The following is a 16,871-nucleotide window of genomic DNA, read 5'->3' as shown; positions in this document are numbered from 1 at the left end:
GGATGGGCGGGAGGAGAGGAGGCCATAGGACGGAAGCTTAACTCTTGCAGATTTAAGGAAACCCTTGGACCAAAGACCTTAGGCCAGGAAGAGAAGATGCTTCACTGGTGATAAGTAATGGTAGAGCCAGAGCAAATGAAAAGAGCAGCAAGGACACCCAGAGGCGGGGGACATCAATTAGACTGTAAGCCCGTCAAACGGCAGGGACCGTCTCTATCTGTTGCCGACTTGTTCATCTCAAGCGCTTAGTACAGTGCTCTGCACATAGTAAGTGCTCAGTAAATACTATTGAATGAATGAATGAAATAGAAAGGTTTGGCTAGTCGGGTTGAATCAGGAGGTGGGTTGAATCCAATAGGCCTTCAGCACCTAAGATCCTAATGATGCATTCAAAACAGGAAGAGACAGCCCACTGTTCAGAGAGTGATAAAAAGTCTGGCCAAAACAGCCAAGGACCTTAGCATATTCTTTTTCCTCCATGATGCTTGCTAAAAATACAGTCCTCTGTCTCTTACCCACGCTCCAACACCAAGTTGAACTCATGAACCAGAGAAGCAGTGTGGCTCAGGGGAAAGAGCATGGGCTTGGGAGTCAGAGGTCATGGGTTCAAATCCAGGCTCAGCTGCTTGTCAGCTTTATGACTTTGGGCAAGTCACTTAACTTCTCTGTGCTTCAGTTACCTCATCTATAAAATGGGGATGAAGACTGTGAACCCTGTGTGGGACAACCTAATTACCTTGTATCTACCCCAGTGCTTAGAACAGTGCTTGGCACATAGTAAGGGCTTAATAAGTACCAGTATTATTATTATGAACCAACAAGACAAGCTGCCTCCCTGCAGACGTTCCCTAGGGGGCTGGTTTCAAAGCACAGCGTTCCCTGTGTTCTGGGCTGTGTTCTTCCTTCACTAGATCTGTAAAATCCAATCACCTCCTCAAAAGACAGGCTTACCGCAAAGTCAAATGGCAAATAAGTGCCTTGGGCCCCACCACAAGGCCGGCCAAGGCAAAGTGGTGTGAAAGAACCAAGTTCCACGAGTCACCTTTGAAGAGATTCCTTAGCAACCCTGGCTTCATTGGAAACAGATTTAGATCTATGTCACCCCAAACATTTTACTTTAATCTTTCTCTTGGGTCACAGAGATAGGTCCATTCCTGGATTCTTAGTCCCTCCTGACCTGCTTCTCCCCACTTCCCCACCGTCCTCCCCTGTGTCTAGCCACTTGCTCCTTGAGGATGATGAAGACAGAAAGGGGGAAAGGGGGAGCTGAAAGTCTCTCCACTTACAGTGCTTGTCTCCCAAAATAATTCATCAGAGAGAAGCCTCACTTTTCAAAGGTTTTTTGTCTCACCTGTGGAAAGATCATCTTCCCTGATAACTAGCATTTGTGGACTCTGAGGAAGAAAAGTTGAATAGTAGACATGTGCACATGCACACACACACACACACACACACACACACACACACCCTAGAAGAGGTGACAAGTGGCTGCAAAGATAAATTATTACAAAAAGTAAACCACCAGCTGGGTAATTTAGCAACAGAGCTTCTCTGCACGTTAACCCAGATTGGTCTGGGGTCACTGAGGACCTACCTAGCCTGGGGCCCAGCTTTGACACCTTGACTTAGCCATTGGGTTAGGCTTGCAGTCTGCCCTGGAGCATGGATAGAGCTAGGAAAGAGTTAAGAATGTATCCTTGTCAGGCACATACATAGAAATGAAAGGTTAAGTTAAAATTCTTCAGGCGAGCTTCTCTGAAGGCTGTTGGGACTTTTCTATCTCAGCCTACCTCAGGCCAAGAGTGCCAAACTGACTTTTGGGATCTCATGAGAAGTGCCCACATTAAGAATTTCCAATGCATGTTTGCCCTGATTACTCCTGCAAGTGAAGGATGGTCCAACTGGTGGGATAAATAATAATAATAAAACAGTAATAATATTTAAATGGGTCTGTTGTTGTATTGTACTCTCCCAAGTGCTTAGTACAGTGCTTTGCACATAGTAAGTGCTCAATAAATACGATTAAATGAATGAATGAATTAGTGGGCTAAATACTGTACTAAGTGCTGAGGTGGTTACAAGATAATCAGGTTGGACACAGTCCCTGCCCAACACAGGGCTCACAGTTGAAATAAGGAGGAAGCATAGGTAATGAATACCTGTTTGGCAGATGAGGAAACTGAGACACAGAGAAGTTAAGTGGCTTGCCCAAGGTCATACAGCAGACAAGTGGCAGAGCTGCGTCAGTACTCTTTCTGCTAGGTCACGCTGCTTCTCAAGAAATGCTTTTCTTTAAGCTTCTCATCACACTCGTAAACTGAAGGGAGCCTAACTCTTTCAGCTGGCCTCTGGCCCCCAGTGCCAGCCTTGATTCCTTAATCCCTTATGGTCACTGGAATCTGGTTGACCAGATTGGTCAGAGTCAGATTTATGCTCAAGAGCTACCATTTTGTGATAAGATTGTGGCTCACCAGCAGCCCAGCACATTCCTGTCCCCTCCCACATCCACCTTCCCCTTCAAATATAAAATGAGTGAAAGGGCAAGGCAAAGTCCTGAAGTCAACTCCCGTCCCACTTCTAGGTTTGTTCCCCACATCTGCATTCCCAGTTTGTGGCTCACTCTTTCCTCTCCCAATTGGACCTCGCAGTTTGGCAAAAACACCCAGGAATGCACTGCCAGCTAGTCTCCAATGGCGAAACATGTTTGTTCATCAGATTGTAAATCCACCTTTGAACCAGGACCTTTCCAATCTGGCTGAATTAACTTAGCCCTGATCAACTAAGGCAAATATTTTTGCCCAGCCCCCAAACATTATTCACAACTGTTGCTACCCCAGGAGTGTGAATTTACCCTTTTGATACAGGGTGGCCCAAGATAAAGGGTAATTCTTTCTCTTGGGAAGCCCTTTATCAATAGTTTTTGACTTTGCATCGATGAATTGAAGAAATTCGGTGTTTTTCATAAGAGGACAGAGGCTATAGAATAAATTAAATTCATTTCTTCTTCCCAAACTGAAAAAGATAGATATTTTCACTTGGAGAGTAGGACTGCAATCTCCTGAACAAAGAAAAACATGAAATGGGTAAATGAGATTATATATTATCCCCACAGCACTATGTACCTATCTTCACATGGGAGAGCTTCCCCTACCTCTAATTTATTTTAGTATCTGTCTCCCCTACAAATTTGAATACAAATCCCCTACAAAAAAAAACCCGCTCTTGACCCCACTTCCCCCTCCAGTTATCGTCCTATCTCCCTACTACCCTTCCTTTCCAAAATCTTAGAACGAGTCGTCTACAATCGATGCCTAGAATTCCTTAACTCCCATTCTCTCCTAGACCCCCTCCAATCTGGCTTCCGTCCCCTCCACTCTACCGAGACTGCTCTCTCTAAGGTCACCCGTGACCTCCTTCTTGCCAGATCCAATGGCTCCTACTCCATTCTGATCCTCCTTGACCTCTCTGCTGCCTTTGACACTGTCGACCATCCCCTCCTCCTCCATATCTTATCTCACCTTGGCTTCACGGACTCTGTCCTCTCCTGGTTCTCCTCTTACCTCTCTGGCCGATCATTCTCGGTCTCCTACGCTGGAGCCTCCTCCCCCTCCCATCCTTTAACTGTTGGAGTTCCTCAAGGGTCAGTTCTTGGCCCTCTTCTGTTCTCCATTTACACTCACTCCCTCGGTGAACTCATCCGCTCTCACGGCTTTGACTACCATCTCTACGCAGATGACACGCAGATCTACCTCTCCGCCCCTGTCCTCTCCCCCTCCCTTCAGGCTCGCATCTCCTCCTGCCTCCGGGACGTCTCCACCTGGATGTCGGCCCGCCACCTAAAACTCAACATGAGCAAGACTGAGCTCCTCATCTTCCCTCCCAAGCCCGGTCCGCTCCCAGACTTCTCCATCACCGTGGATGGCACGACCATCCTTCCCGTCCCGCAGGCCCGCAATCTCGGTGTCATCCTTGACTCGTCCCTCTCGTTCACCCCACACATCCTATCCGTTACCAAGACCTGCCGGTTTCACCTCTACAATATCGCCAAGATCCGCCCTTTCCTCTCCACCCAAACGGCTACCTTACTATTACGGGCTCTCGTTATATCCCGGCTAGACTACTGTGTCAGCCTTCTCTCTGACCTCCCTTCCTCCTCTCTCGCCCCGCTCCGGTCTATTCTTCACTCCGCTGCCCGGCTCATCTTCCTGCAGAAACGATCTGGGCATGTCACTCCCCTTCTTAAACAACTCCAGTGGTTGCCTATCGACCTCCGCTCCAAACAAAAACTCCTCACTCTAGGCTTCAAGGCTCTCCATCACCTTGCCCCTTCCTACCTCTCCTCCCTTCTCTCTTTCTACCGCCCACCCCGCACGCTCCGCTCCTCTGCCGCCCACCTCCTCGCCGTCCCTCGGTCTCGCCTATCCCGCCGTCGACCCCTGGGTCACGTCCTCCCGCGGTCCTGGAACGCCCTCCCTCCTCACCTCCGCCAAACTGATTCTCTTCCCCTCTTCAAAACCCTACTTAAAACTCACCTCCTCCAAGAGGCGTTCCCAGACTGAGCTCCTCTTCCCCCTCTACTCCCTCTGCCATCCCCCCTTTACCTCTCCGCAGCTAAAGCCTCCTTTTCCCCTTTTCCCTCTGCTCCTCCACCTCTCCCTTCCCATCCCCACAGCACTGTACTCGTCCGCTCAACTGTATATATTTTCGTTACCCTATTTATTTTGTTAATGAATTGTACATCGCCTTGATTCTATTTAGTTGCCATTGTTTTTACGAGATGTTCTTCCCCTTGACGCTGTTTAGTGCCATTGTTCTTGTCTGTCCGTCTCCCCCGATTAGACTGTAAGCCCGTCAAACGGCAGGGACTGTCTCTATCTGTTGCCGACTTGTTCATCCCAAGCGCTTAGTACAGTGCTCTGCACATAGTAAGCGCTCAATAAATACTATTGAATGAATGAATGAATGAATGAATTTGTAAGATATTAATGCCAAGGATTAGGTCCACTAATTCCTTTGTACCCTCTCAAGCATTTAGTATAGTGCTCTGCACAGAGTAAGTGCTCAATAAATACCATTGATTGATTGACTGATATTAATCTGTAAAACTGCTTAGTACCCTTGGTGGAAAGGAAGTCATAGTCACTGAGCTGTTTTCCTTGGTCTAGATTATCTCTTGGTGTTTCTTTTATCTTTGTGATTCCACCATTGTCCTAATGAGCAGAGATAGCCTTGGAAAATTGCTACCTTGAAGGGCAAGCATCACAGGTTCTTGCTAAAACTTCTCTTATGCTTCCATTATGTACAAACATACTCATTCTACCTTGTGCCTTGCTGATCCGCTAATTCTAGAACCTTGGCCAACAGCAGTTCCCAGAATGCCCTTCTCTCATAGATAATGTTCTTTATTCCCTGCGATTGACCGATTTAAATCTGTTTGAGACAAACCCCACTGGACACTGGCAAGAGACTCAAGCCCTAGGCAGAGTTCCAACCTGATACCATTTGTGGGTAGCTCAGAAGGGTTTTGATGGACACCACTGTTCAGTTCTCTGAGTTTTCACAGGAAGAATTTCAGAGGTCATTTCAGGGGTCAGTATGTGTGTGCGTGTGTGTATGTAGCATTTCATGAACTCTGTAAACAGCAACCAGAACAACAACCTCCCCAGGACAGGAATATGTGTCAATTCCGGGAGCAAAGTTTATCCCAGTCCTAACAAGCCCCAAAGTCCAGGCCTGAGTGCAGCTTGATTCCTGAATCTGAGTTGGAATATGAAGAACTTTTGAACACAGTAGGAGGTTTCAGTGGTAGAGTGTTCCTTTCCATGCAGGAACTGAATAGTAAGCTTTTAACCAGCAGGGAGGAGGAGGAGGAGGTAAGGGAAAAGTCTAGGTGTTGGGTGATGAGAGATAGGAGGGAGGGAGGGAGTGGAGGAAGGAGTGAAGAATGGAGGGAGGGATGGAAGTGGGGAGGGAGGGAAAAATGAACTTGAAGAGAATGGATTTTCTTTCCTATCATATGCCCTAAAATGATGAAGGAGCAATGATAGATGCTATAAACAGTCCTGTGAGCTCAGGACACAAGCTCTACAAATGCCTAGAAAGGAAAGAAAGGATCACAGGATGACTGGAAGGTCACCCCCTAACAGAGCTATCATGGATCAGAATCAGCACGGAGGGACAGAAAGATGGAGTGATGTCCCAAGGAGTCATATGTTATTTGATATATTTATCAATTACCTGGATAATGGAATTGAAAATATACTCATTAACACTGCAGGTGAAATTAAGTTGGGCTGGGTAGCTAACATTTTGTAATAGAATTGAATTTACTTTTCAAATTCAATTCAAATGATTTTGACATATTAGATAAATAGTCCTCCACACATAGGATGAAGAGAAAATGCAACTACTAAAGGGTAAGAAACAAATTTTAAAAATAGGAGAAAGGGAAAGAACTGACAATAAGTATGGCCCCCTAAAAAGATCTATGGGAACACAGTCTGACTCTGAATGAACAGTGTCCTGCATCTGAACAATAAGAATATGATTTTGTGGATTATCCAGGCCTATTTTTTTAACTCTCTGGTTGCCTCGTCCTAAAGACATTAGTATTCATCTCAAACGGTAACTTAGGGGAAGTAGGGGAAATGGAATGGAAAGTCAATTTTGCCACTCATTAGTCATTCTGGTCAAGGTTAGGCAGGGGAGGAATAGAAATGAATCACTCGAGTGAGATTATGGATATTGTATGATTTTCAGCCGCCCATTGTAGACCTCACTTTCATAGCAGAAACCAGGTCCACAGATTGGAGGTGGCTGTGGAATCCTGGACAGTGTGATCTTAAATAAGGAGTAGGAGTATCCATTCAGGAGTACTGAATGTCTACTGATGACTTTCTGTGTGATCGCAGGCAAGTCCCTTTATGCCTCCGTGCCTCAGGTTACTTATATGTGAAAGGGATCAAATAGTACATGCTTCTTCCTATCTCACAGGGATGTTGTCAGGACAAAATGAGATAAGGAAAAGCCCTGTGGAAAAATACAAATTCAAGGTCTTATGACCGTACTAATGGAGCAGTCCAAGTCCAAGAGTGCTTCTAATGCCCTTTATTCCATCCTAATCCTCCTTGACTTCTCAGCTGCCTTCGACACTGTGGACCACCCCCTTCTCCTGAAAGCATTATCCAATCTCAGCTTCACTGATGCTGTCCTCTCCTGGATCTCCTCCTATCTCTCTGGAGGCTCCTTCTCAATCTCTTTCACGGGCTCTTTCTCTGCCTCTCCCCCCTTAAGTGTGGAATCCCTCAACCTCAGTTCTGACTCCGCTTCTGTCCCCCATCTACACACACTCCCTCGGAGAACTCTTTCGCTCCCATGGTTTCAACTACCGTCTCTATACAGATGATTCCCAAGTCTACGTCTCCAACCCTGATCTCTCTCGTCTCTGCAATCTCGGATTTCCTTCTGCCTTCAAGACACCTCTATTTGGATGTCCCACTGACACCTCAAACCTAACATGCCCAAAACTGAGTTCCTTACCCTCACACCCAAGCTCCATCTTCCCCATGACTTTCCCATCATTGTAGACAACACCACCATCTTCCTGTCTCATAAACTTATATCTTGGTGTTATCCTCAGCTCATCTCTCTCATTCAATCTGCATACTTAGTCTGTCATCACATCCTGTCAGCTCAGACTTTACAACATCGCTGAAATAAGCCCTGTCCTCTCCATCCAAACTGCTACCATGTTAATTAATCCAAACACTTATCCTATCAAGCCTAGATTATTGCATCAGCCTCCTTGTTAACCTCCCTGCCTCTTGTCCCTCCCTGCTCTGGTGCATTTTTCACTCAGCTGTCCAGATCTTTTTTCTAAAAATCTGTTCAGGTCATGTTTCCACACTCCTCAGGACACTCCAGTGGTTGCCCATCCACCTCCTCATCAAACAGAAATTCCTTACCATTGGCTTTAAAGCACTCAATCACCTTGCCCCCTCCCACTTTATCTCCTTGATTTCCTACTACAACCAGGCTCCTCTAATGCCAGCCTACTCAATGTACCCCAAACTCATGAGAAGCAGTGTGGCTTAGTGAAAGGAGCATGGGCTTGGGAGTCAGAGGTCATGTGTTCTAATCCCAGCTCCACCATTTATCAGCTGTGTGACTTTAGGCCAGTCACTTAACTTCTCTGTGCCTCATTTACCTCATCTGTAAAATGGAGATTAATAATGATGGTATTTGTTAAGCGCTTACTATGTGCAAAGTACGGTTCTAAGCCCTGGGGGGAAAATGCAAGGTGATCAGGTTGCCCCACGTGGGGCTCACGTCTTAATCCCCATTTTACAGATGAGGTAACTGAGGCACAGAAAAGTTATGTTAAGTGACTTGCCCAAAGTCACACTGCTGACAAGCAGTGGAGCCGGCATTAGAACCCATGATCTCTGACTCCCAAGCCCGTGCTCTTTCCACTGAGCCAAGCCATTTCTCAGATTACGACTGTGAGCACCACATGGGACAACCTGATTACCTAGTATCTATCCCACTGCTTAGAACCATACTTGACACATAGTAAGTGCTTAACAAATATCATTATTATTATTATTATTCATCTCACCACCAACCTCTCACCCACATCCTGCCACTGGCCTAGGAAACTCTCCCTCTTCATATCCGACAGATGATCACTTACCCCACCTTCAAAACCTTTTTAAAAGCACATCTCCTCTACGAGCTGTTTATGTTGAACTCTCCCACATGTTTAGTACAGTGCTCTGCACACAATAAGTGCTCAATAAATAAATAAATCATACTTGGGAGAGTACAATATAACAATATAACAGACACATTCCCTGCCCACAGTGAGCGTACTGTCTACGTTGATATGTATTGATAAATATGATTGATTGATTAATTAATGAACTCACTTTAATCCTGATGAGCTGGACTCTCCCATGCTGCAATTAATCAGTCAGTTAATCAGTAGTATTTATTGAGTTCCTACTCTAAACAGAGTACTTGATGAGAGGATAATAATCAATCAGTCATTTTCACTGCGTGATTACTGGTTGCGCAGCTTGGGAGAGAACAGTATAACAGAGTTAGCAGACATGCTCCCTGCCCACAACGAGTTTACAGTCTAGAGGAGGAGACAGACATGAATACAAATTAATTATTGACACTAAACCCTCATTTGGTCTCCTCCCACTTCCTTCTGCATCACCCTTGCTCTTGGATTTGCACCCTTTATTCACCCCTCCATCAGCCCCACAGCACTTATGTACATATCCCTAATTTATTAGTTTCTGTTAATGTCTGTCTCCCCCTATAGACTGTAAGCTCCTTGTGGACAGTGTGTGTGAGTGTCAATCAATCATTGGTGTTTATTGAGTCCTTACTCTATGTAGAGCACTGTACCAAGCTTCTGGAAGAGTACAATAGACTAAGTAGTCATGATTCCTGCTCTCAAGAGGCTTGTAATCTAGCAGGAGAGACAGACATTAAAATACATTATTTATGGAAAGTAACAGAGTATGAAGGTAACTGGGGCTTGGGGGCTGGATGAATATCTAAGTGCTGAGGGGATTAGAATGCAAGTGCATAGATGATGTAGTTGGGAGGGAAATAGGGTGGGGAAATGAGAGCATGGCCCTGCATTCAGGTCTTCCCAAATTGTATTGGGAAGCCCAATTTACAGAGCTCAAAATCAACTCTGCTTTGCAAGGGAACCAATTCACCATTCACCAGAATTCACCATTTGTGTAGCCATTTCTTTGGCCACTTGAGAAGCCTCTGGAATAATAATAATAACAACAATGATGGTATTTGTTAAGCACTTACTATATGCCAAGCCCTATTCTAAACACTGGTGTAGATACAAGGTAATAAGGTTGTCCCACATGGGGCTCACAGTCTTAATCCCCATTTTACAGATGAGGTAACTGAGGGACAGAAAAGTTGTGACTTGCCCAGAGTCAGACAGCTGACAAGTGGCAGAGCCAGGATTAGAACCTATGACCTCTGACTCCCAAGCCCGTGCTCTTTTCCACTAAGCCACGCTGCTTCAAGCATCTTTGTTTGCTAATCTACTTGGAGGAATAACCTGAATATTTCCAAAACACCATTCATGAGACTTGTTTCTGGTGGGGATTTTTAATCAGTGCAGGATTTAAAATGGGTCAGAAAGAGATATGCTTTGGGCATGGATACAGAAACAAATCAAATTTTCTTTGTTAGCAGTATGCAGTAGTAAGGGGTGGTTAGTGAGAAGAGAGGACAAAGAAGAGCTATTTCAAAGCAGTTGAGAGCCCAAGGTACAACTTGGTGTCTCTGCCTGCCCTGATGCATTCATTTCATTATTGATGTCAGGATCATCACTCTAGCTAAATCTTTAATATTCATCTGATTTATCCTACCACTCGTCCTGGCAGCTTTATGAATCCCCCATCAATCTGTAATTCCATCATTCATCTCTTGGACTGAGATTGTGCTTCAGCTGGTAATTTGTGAATTAAGGAGGTGGATTTTTCCCTTGCCTTTCTGTTCTTTTTAGAATATGAATAGCTTCTTAGTAAAAGTGTCTGTGGAAAGAGGAGGTTTTAGAGGGATTCTCCAGGAATGGGACCACCAAAATTCCTTAGGCCCCCATTGACTCTCTTGGGTCGTGCTCTCTCTTGGTGGGCCTATTCTCCCAGTAGTAATAATAGTGCTTATTAAGTGCTCACTGTGTACAGAGCACTGTACTAAGCGCTGAGAGAGAAACCACAGGTGGGAATTAGACATGATCCCTGCCCCTCAAGGGGCTCATAATCTAAGCACCCTCAATTCATATTTACAGACCTATTATCTGTCACAATCAAGTTCTACGTTTGCCAGGCACAGGCTGCCGATTCCCAAAGCATCGGTTCCCATTTCTCTGCTGGTCCACGGCGGCACAAAGTCCAAAGCGAGGGAATCTTGTCCAGGAATCTCTGGCTGACAGGGAAAGAGGCTTGAGCTGAGCAAGCTGTTATCATGGGCTCTGAAGAACAAGGTTATTGAGGCGCTGTGTAACTCAACCCATCAACCAGCAGCTGGATGTCGGAGGAGGAGAGCTGAACGTTGCCTGGAAGCTGTTCCAGGCATCTGAGCTTTATTGTTTTCCCCATGGCTCCTGTTGGGACACCTGGATCACACTAGAGCTCTGTTTAGGGCCCTTGGCTCTGTTCTGTTCCTGGCCTATTCACATAGTAGGTTGCAAAACAATGCACTAATCCATTAGCTGAAACTGAATGAAAGAACCGGATATGCTTGACTTCTGACATTGTTTTCAGCCTTTATTCTGGCAGAATTTGTCCATAGCACACAGGCCAGTTATCTGTGGGGGTCTCTGAACACCAGTTCACTCTCTGCATTTGTAAGAAAAGAAATCCAAGCCTCAAAATAATATCATCACGTGTAGAATGACAGGTATCCAGGACCACCAGTTAGCACATGCAGTGAGGTACTGAAATTTAAGTGGCGGATTTCTGAGGGGGTTAGTTACCCTACCTTTGTCCTTGAAATAACTACACATGCAACAGTCTGATATTTCATCTTTCATGCAGGTTCTGAAAGTGATCAAACACCGTTTCATATTCCTTGGAATGGCCCTATGTTCTGAAGCACTGGGAAAACTTTTACATAATGAAGAATTAGCACTTGGGGAATCAACCAGGAACCTGAACTGGAAACTAAATAGTAATAATAATTATGGTGTTTGTTAAGGGTTTTACTATATGGCAAGCCGAGAGGTGGATACAATTAAGCCAGGCCACACACAGTCCTTGTCCCACATGCGCCTTCAAAGAGGAAGGGATGGTGAGTTTTTAATCTCCATTTTACAGATGAAGAAACTGAGGCACAGAGGAGTTAAGTACCTTGCCCAAGGTCCCATGGTCGGCAAGAGACAGAGCTGGAATTAGACCTCCAGTCTCCTGACTTCCACTAGGCCACACTGCTTCTCAAATCCCCTGGAGTCCCCATGTCTTTGTTTAGGCCCTTGGCTACCCGATAAGTCAAGTTCAGTGTTGGATTCAGGATTTTCTGAATACTCCCAGAACCTTTCCCCACAGAACTCACAAGGAAAAGAAAGTTTTCAAACAACTACAGCCCTTGAGGCACACAGGGAAATGCAATGTGTTTGGTGTGGATAGTGAGGGCCTGGCCTCAAGGTCCTGTTGTTTTAGGAGAATCCAAGGGGACAACCTTTCTATTGACACAGCCCAGATAAGATTCTGACCTGTCAGTGTTTACGACTTCTCCTTAGTGGTAAGGATAGAGAGCAAAGAGTAAAACTTTTCCCCTGCTCATTTTTGGCTACATTCGCATTTCGCAAATCATTTTAGGGAATACACACACCTCCATTAACACCAGAAGGCCACGCACACACAAACTCATGGAAAAACTTCAAAAACAAAGTAAGGTAATCCCATGGACACACAACCTCATGCATAGAATATTTCATCGAAGGGAACATGAATCCTGCTTTCCAAGAAGAACACTGTTTAAGGGCAGACTTTCCACAGAATTCAGATGTTTTTCTTGTTTAGGAGTCTTGAAATTTTCTCAGGGAGAAATAGTAGGAGGGTTACAAATGTATTTGCATTCTGCTTTATGAAACTATAGAGACTGTGCACTCTATTTACTATTTTTATCTTTCAGGTTCCCATTTCTTGGTTTTCTCATCCCCATCTCTTCCCTTCCTACCAGGACTGATCTAGATCTCTATTCCAGATGTCCTTAACATCCAGGAAGAAGGGGTATTATTCAGGAAAAACATAATGGTACCTCTCGGCTCACCAGCCCCACCTGAAAGTCTTTTGGGTTTAAAGAATGGAGAATGCTGGGAGGTGAGTGAAGACAGCCTGAGAGGGATAATGGGAAGGCAGAATAATTCTGCTGTTGCCTTATCCTTTCTGACCTTCCTTTGTTAGTCTAAGGAGTGGACACTTTCGAAAGAGAAAAAAAAAAGGGCAGTCTCCCGAATCCTAACGCCTGCAATCAGTTTCAGTGGGGGAAAGGTAAAAGTCCTGGAGGTCTGGAGGGAAAATAACAAACAAATAACTCTAGTAAATCCTCCACCAGTGAGAATTTCAACCAGTGGACTTTTCAACCTTGGCTTCAGCTCCAACACGTTGGAAGTATTTACTCCACAGTAAGAAACTGAAAGCCCTTGTGTGCACACTGAGAAAAGGGGACTCTGGCCCATGGAAACTGCACATTATATAAAACCAAAGGCCTAGAATCCAGTAGTCAACAAAATCCAATCATACATGTTTCCAAAAATCAAAATCAATCAACAACTACAATATCTGGACTAGATGGCACTGGGACTTAGGGATGGATAGTGATTAAGGGCTGATTTTGTCAATAACTGGATTGTCAATGACTAAGTAGTAGATGACGGATATATCTCTTACCACCCCTCAGGCCCTTGATATTGATGGTTTATTATTTGGGCCTTTGGCTCTGGACGTGCAGTTGATCTCCACCTTGTACCCCTACGGGAGGAGAGCAAACAACTCGAGATCGAGCCAACCCATTTGAAGCAAATTTTTATTCTTGATGGATCCTGGATTAGCTGCCTCCAATAGCCGTCCAGGGGTTAGTTTAACATTCCAGTGGACTGGGGCACTGGGTCCAGGAGCCCCCCAAACTAAGGTTTGCTTCTTCCCTTCTTTCCTGGAGTACTATTTTAGCCCATAATCTGGTGGAGGTGGAGGAAAGAATGAGTTAGGGGGAGATAAGAAAATTGCTGGGGTGGTCATTGAATATTTGGAGAGGTCCTTGAGGTTGGGCGACCCTAGGTTGCAACACAGTTCACTCACCATCATCAGTGGTATTTATTGAGTGTTTACTGAGTGAAGAGCACTGTGCTAAGCACTTGGAAGAGTACAATGCAACAGAGTTGGTAGACCTGTTCCCTCCCCTCTAAGAGCCTACAGTCATGTCTTAAACTTCACTTGTCCACACACAGTGCGTGTGTCCTTGGCCTCAGAGATTTGGGCTTGACCTGCTCCTAATTGTAAGCTCATTGTGGGCAGGGAATGTGTCTGTTTATTGTTGCACTGTATTCTCCCAAGCGCTTAGTACAGTGTTCTTCACACAGTAAGTGCTCAATAAATACGATTGAATGAATGAATGATTGATGTGAACCCAGGATTTAGCACTACCTCTGGACACCTCAATCCCCACTTCCCTCATGTAGTCAAACAATCAATTAATCAATGGTATTTATTGAGTTTTTACTGTGTGCAGAGCACTGTACTAAGCACTTGGGAAATTCCAATATATCCCAGCCCACAGAGAGCTTACAGTCTACAGGGACAGACAAGGAAATAGGAGGTCAGATATCTGTGTTCTCTGCAACCATTCTTAAGACTGCTTGACAAACAGATAAAGGCAACCATATCTCTTTTCTCTCACTATGTCATATGCAGTTTGTTTTTTAAAGTTAACCAACATCACCTTGCAGCATCTATGCAACTCTTTGGATGAAGTATGACCTCAAATCTGAGCTCAAGCTCCCTTGACGCTGTTTATTGCCATTGTTCTTGTCTGTCCGTCTCCCCCGATTAGACTGTAAGCCCGTCAAATGGCAGGGACTGTCTTTATCTGTTGCTGACTTGTTCATCCCAAGCGCTTCGTACAGTGCTCTGCACATAGTAAGCGCTCAATAAATACTATTGAATGAATGAATGAACACTAATGTACAACAACAGCCTTGCAATTCCACTATAATCACGCCATTTCCCAGAGGGATTCAGTAACTGTTTTTCAATGTGGACTCCTACAACCCTATTCATGGATCAGCTTAAAAAGACTTTATAGGCAGCACTAATCTACAGCCACTTCTGGATTCCAATTAGGATTTCAATTGTCTTCCAATTACAGTATATTTACTTGAAACATTTAAGCAAGGCCCGGCCTGAAAGTGATGTTTTCTTCTACAAAACACTTAAAAGTGGCAGAGAAACCTAAATGGCACTGAGTCTCGTATCCCTGTCTGCATTCCTCCCTATCTAGGATGACCACTAGATTGTAAATCCCTTTAAGATCCTTGAGTGTAGAGATTATATTGAATCTATTGTAATATACACTCCCAAGGGCTTAGTACAGTGCTCTGCACACAGTAAGTGTTCAATAAATACCATTCATTAATAGATTGATTGACCAGACCCAGTTGGTACAGCCTCTAGAGTGTCCCAATTTAAAAGAGACTATCTTGAAGTTTCAGCACCTGTTCTGCCTCTCAAATCAGGGCCTCCAGGGCAAAATCAGAGACAGCATGGCCTAGTGTAAAGAGCATAGGACTGGGAGTCAGAAAGATCTGAGTTCTAATGCCAGCTTTTCTACTTGTCTGCTGCATGACCTTGGGCAAGTTACTTAACTTCTCTGTGCCTCAGTTACCACATCTGTAAAATGGGGTTTAAAACTGTGAGCCCCATATGGGACATGGACTGTGTCCAACCTGATTAGCTCGCATCTACCCTACTGCTCAGTGCAGTGCCTTACCATTAAGAAAAAGCAACCACATCCTGTTAATCCTCAAAAAAAGAACACAGCCAGCTGAGGCGACTGGGTCCCAAATTTGGGTTTCATTCATTCAATAGTATTTATTAAATGCTTACTGTGTGCAGAGCACTGTACTAAGATCTGGGGCTCAGGAAGTTACCTTGAGCAGCAGCCCTAAAGAAAAGTCCCCTCACTGTGGGTTGAGTCCTGGCAGTGAGGACTTTTTTTTTTAATGGCATTTCTTAAGCACTTACTATGTGCCAGACACTGTACTAAGCACTGGGGTACAAGCTAGTCTTGTTGGACCAGGTCCATGTCCCACATCGGGCTCACAGTCTTAAACCCATTTTACAGATAACTGAGGCAGAGAGAAGTTAAGTGACTTGCCTAAGGTCACACAGCAGACAGTAGAGTAGAAATTAGAACCCAGGTCCTTCTGACTCCTAGGCCCAAGCTCTAGCCACTAGGTGATACTGCTTCACCACTGCAGGCAAAGGAGTCTCCCCTACTAGGGCCTGTTTGGCCACTCAGGTTGGTGGCTGTGAACGGGGCCTCTCCATCACCCAAAATATGGAGGCAGGACTCCTTGGAAGGACCACCCATGGAAGACACTGACTTTAGGCACCTGAATTACTCCTTTCTCCTGTCTCCCCACTTCTCCTCCTCCCTTCTTTGGTCCTTTCCCTCTCCTAAGTTCCTTTCCCCACTTTCCCTAATCCTGCCTTTCATTTCTCCTCCCTTTCCCTTTTCCCTCCCCATTCTCTGCTCCTGTCCTCTCTCTCTCTCTCTGGTCCCTCTGACCCCACTTGCTTTTGACCCTGCCTTGACCCTCCGAAGATGAAAAAGTTTCTGGTCACTGAATCTCCACTTTCTATTATCTTCCACCTTTAAAAGGAAAAAAAAAAGTACTCAGAACTTGTCTCCCTCTCGGTTTCTCAGCAGATCTTCAAAACTGGAGGAAGGCGAGGAAGGAAGAAGTAAAGGAGCCCTGGAGCAGTGTCCTAAAACTGGAGCCAAATCACCTTATTCCTACAACCCATAGTTCCCTTCAGGCATTACAAACAGCTATGAAAACATCTGAGAGTCTTCCCTCCATAAGCCCCTCAAATCTTCTTCAAGCCCATCTGTTGACCCAGGTCTCTTGATAGAGAAAAACAGCTTTGTCAGATTCCCTTTCTGGAGTTATTTTCTTGCCTTATCTTCCCTCCCCAAGCATACTCTTTTCAGAAGACTTGGGTTCTAATTCCTGCTCTGCTAGTGTCTCCTGTGTTACCTTGGGCAAGTCACCTAACTGCTCTATGCCTCAGTTTCCTCATCTGGAAAATGGGGATTCCAAA

This window comes from Ornithorhynchus anatinus, chromosome 8 (genome assembly GCF_004115215.2).
Source record: "Ornithorhynchus anatinus isolate Pmale09 chromosome 8, mOrnAna1.pri.v4, whole genome shotgun sequence".
Classification (NCBI taxonomy): Eukaryota; Metazoa; Chordata; class Mammalia; order Monotremata; family Ornithorhynchidae; genus Ornithorhynchus; species Ornithorhynchus anatinus.
Note: the sequence above shows the minus strand (reverse complement) of the source record.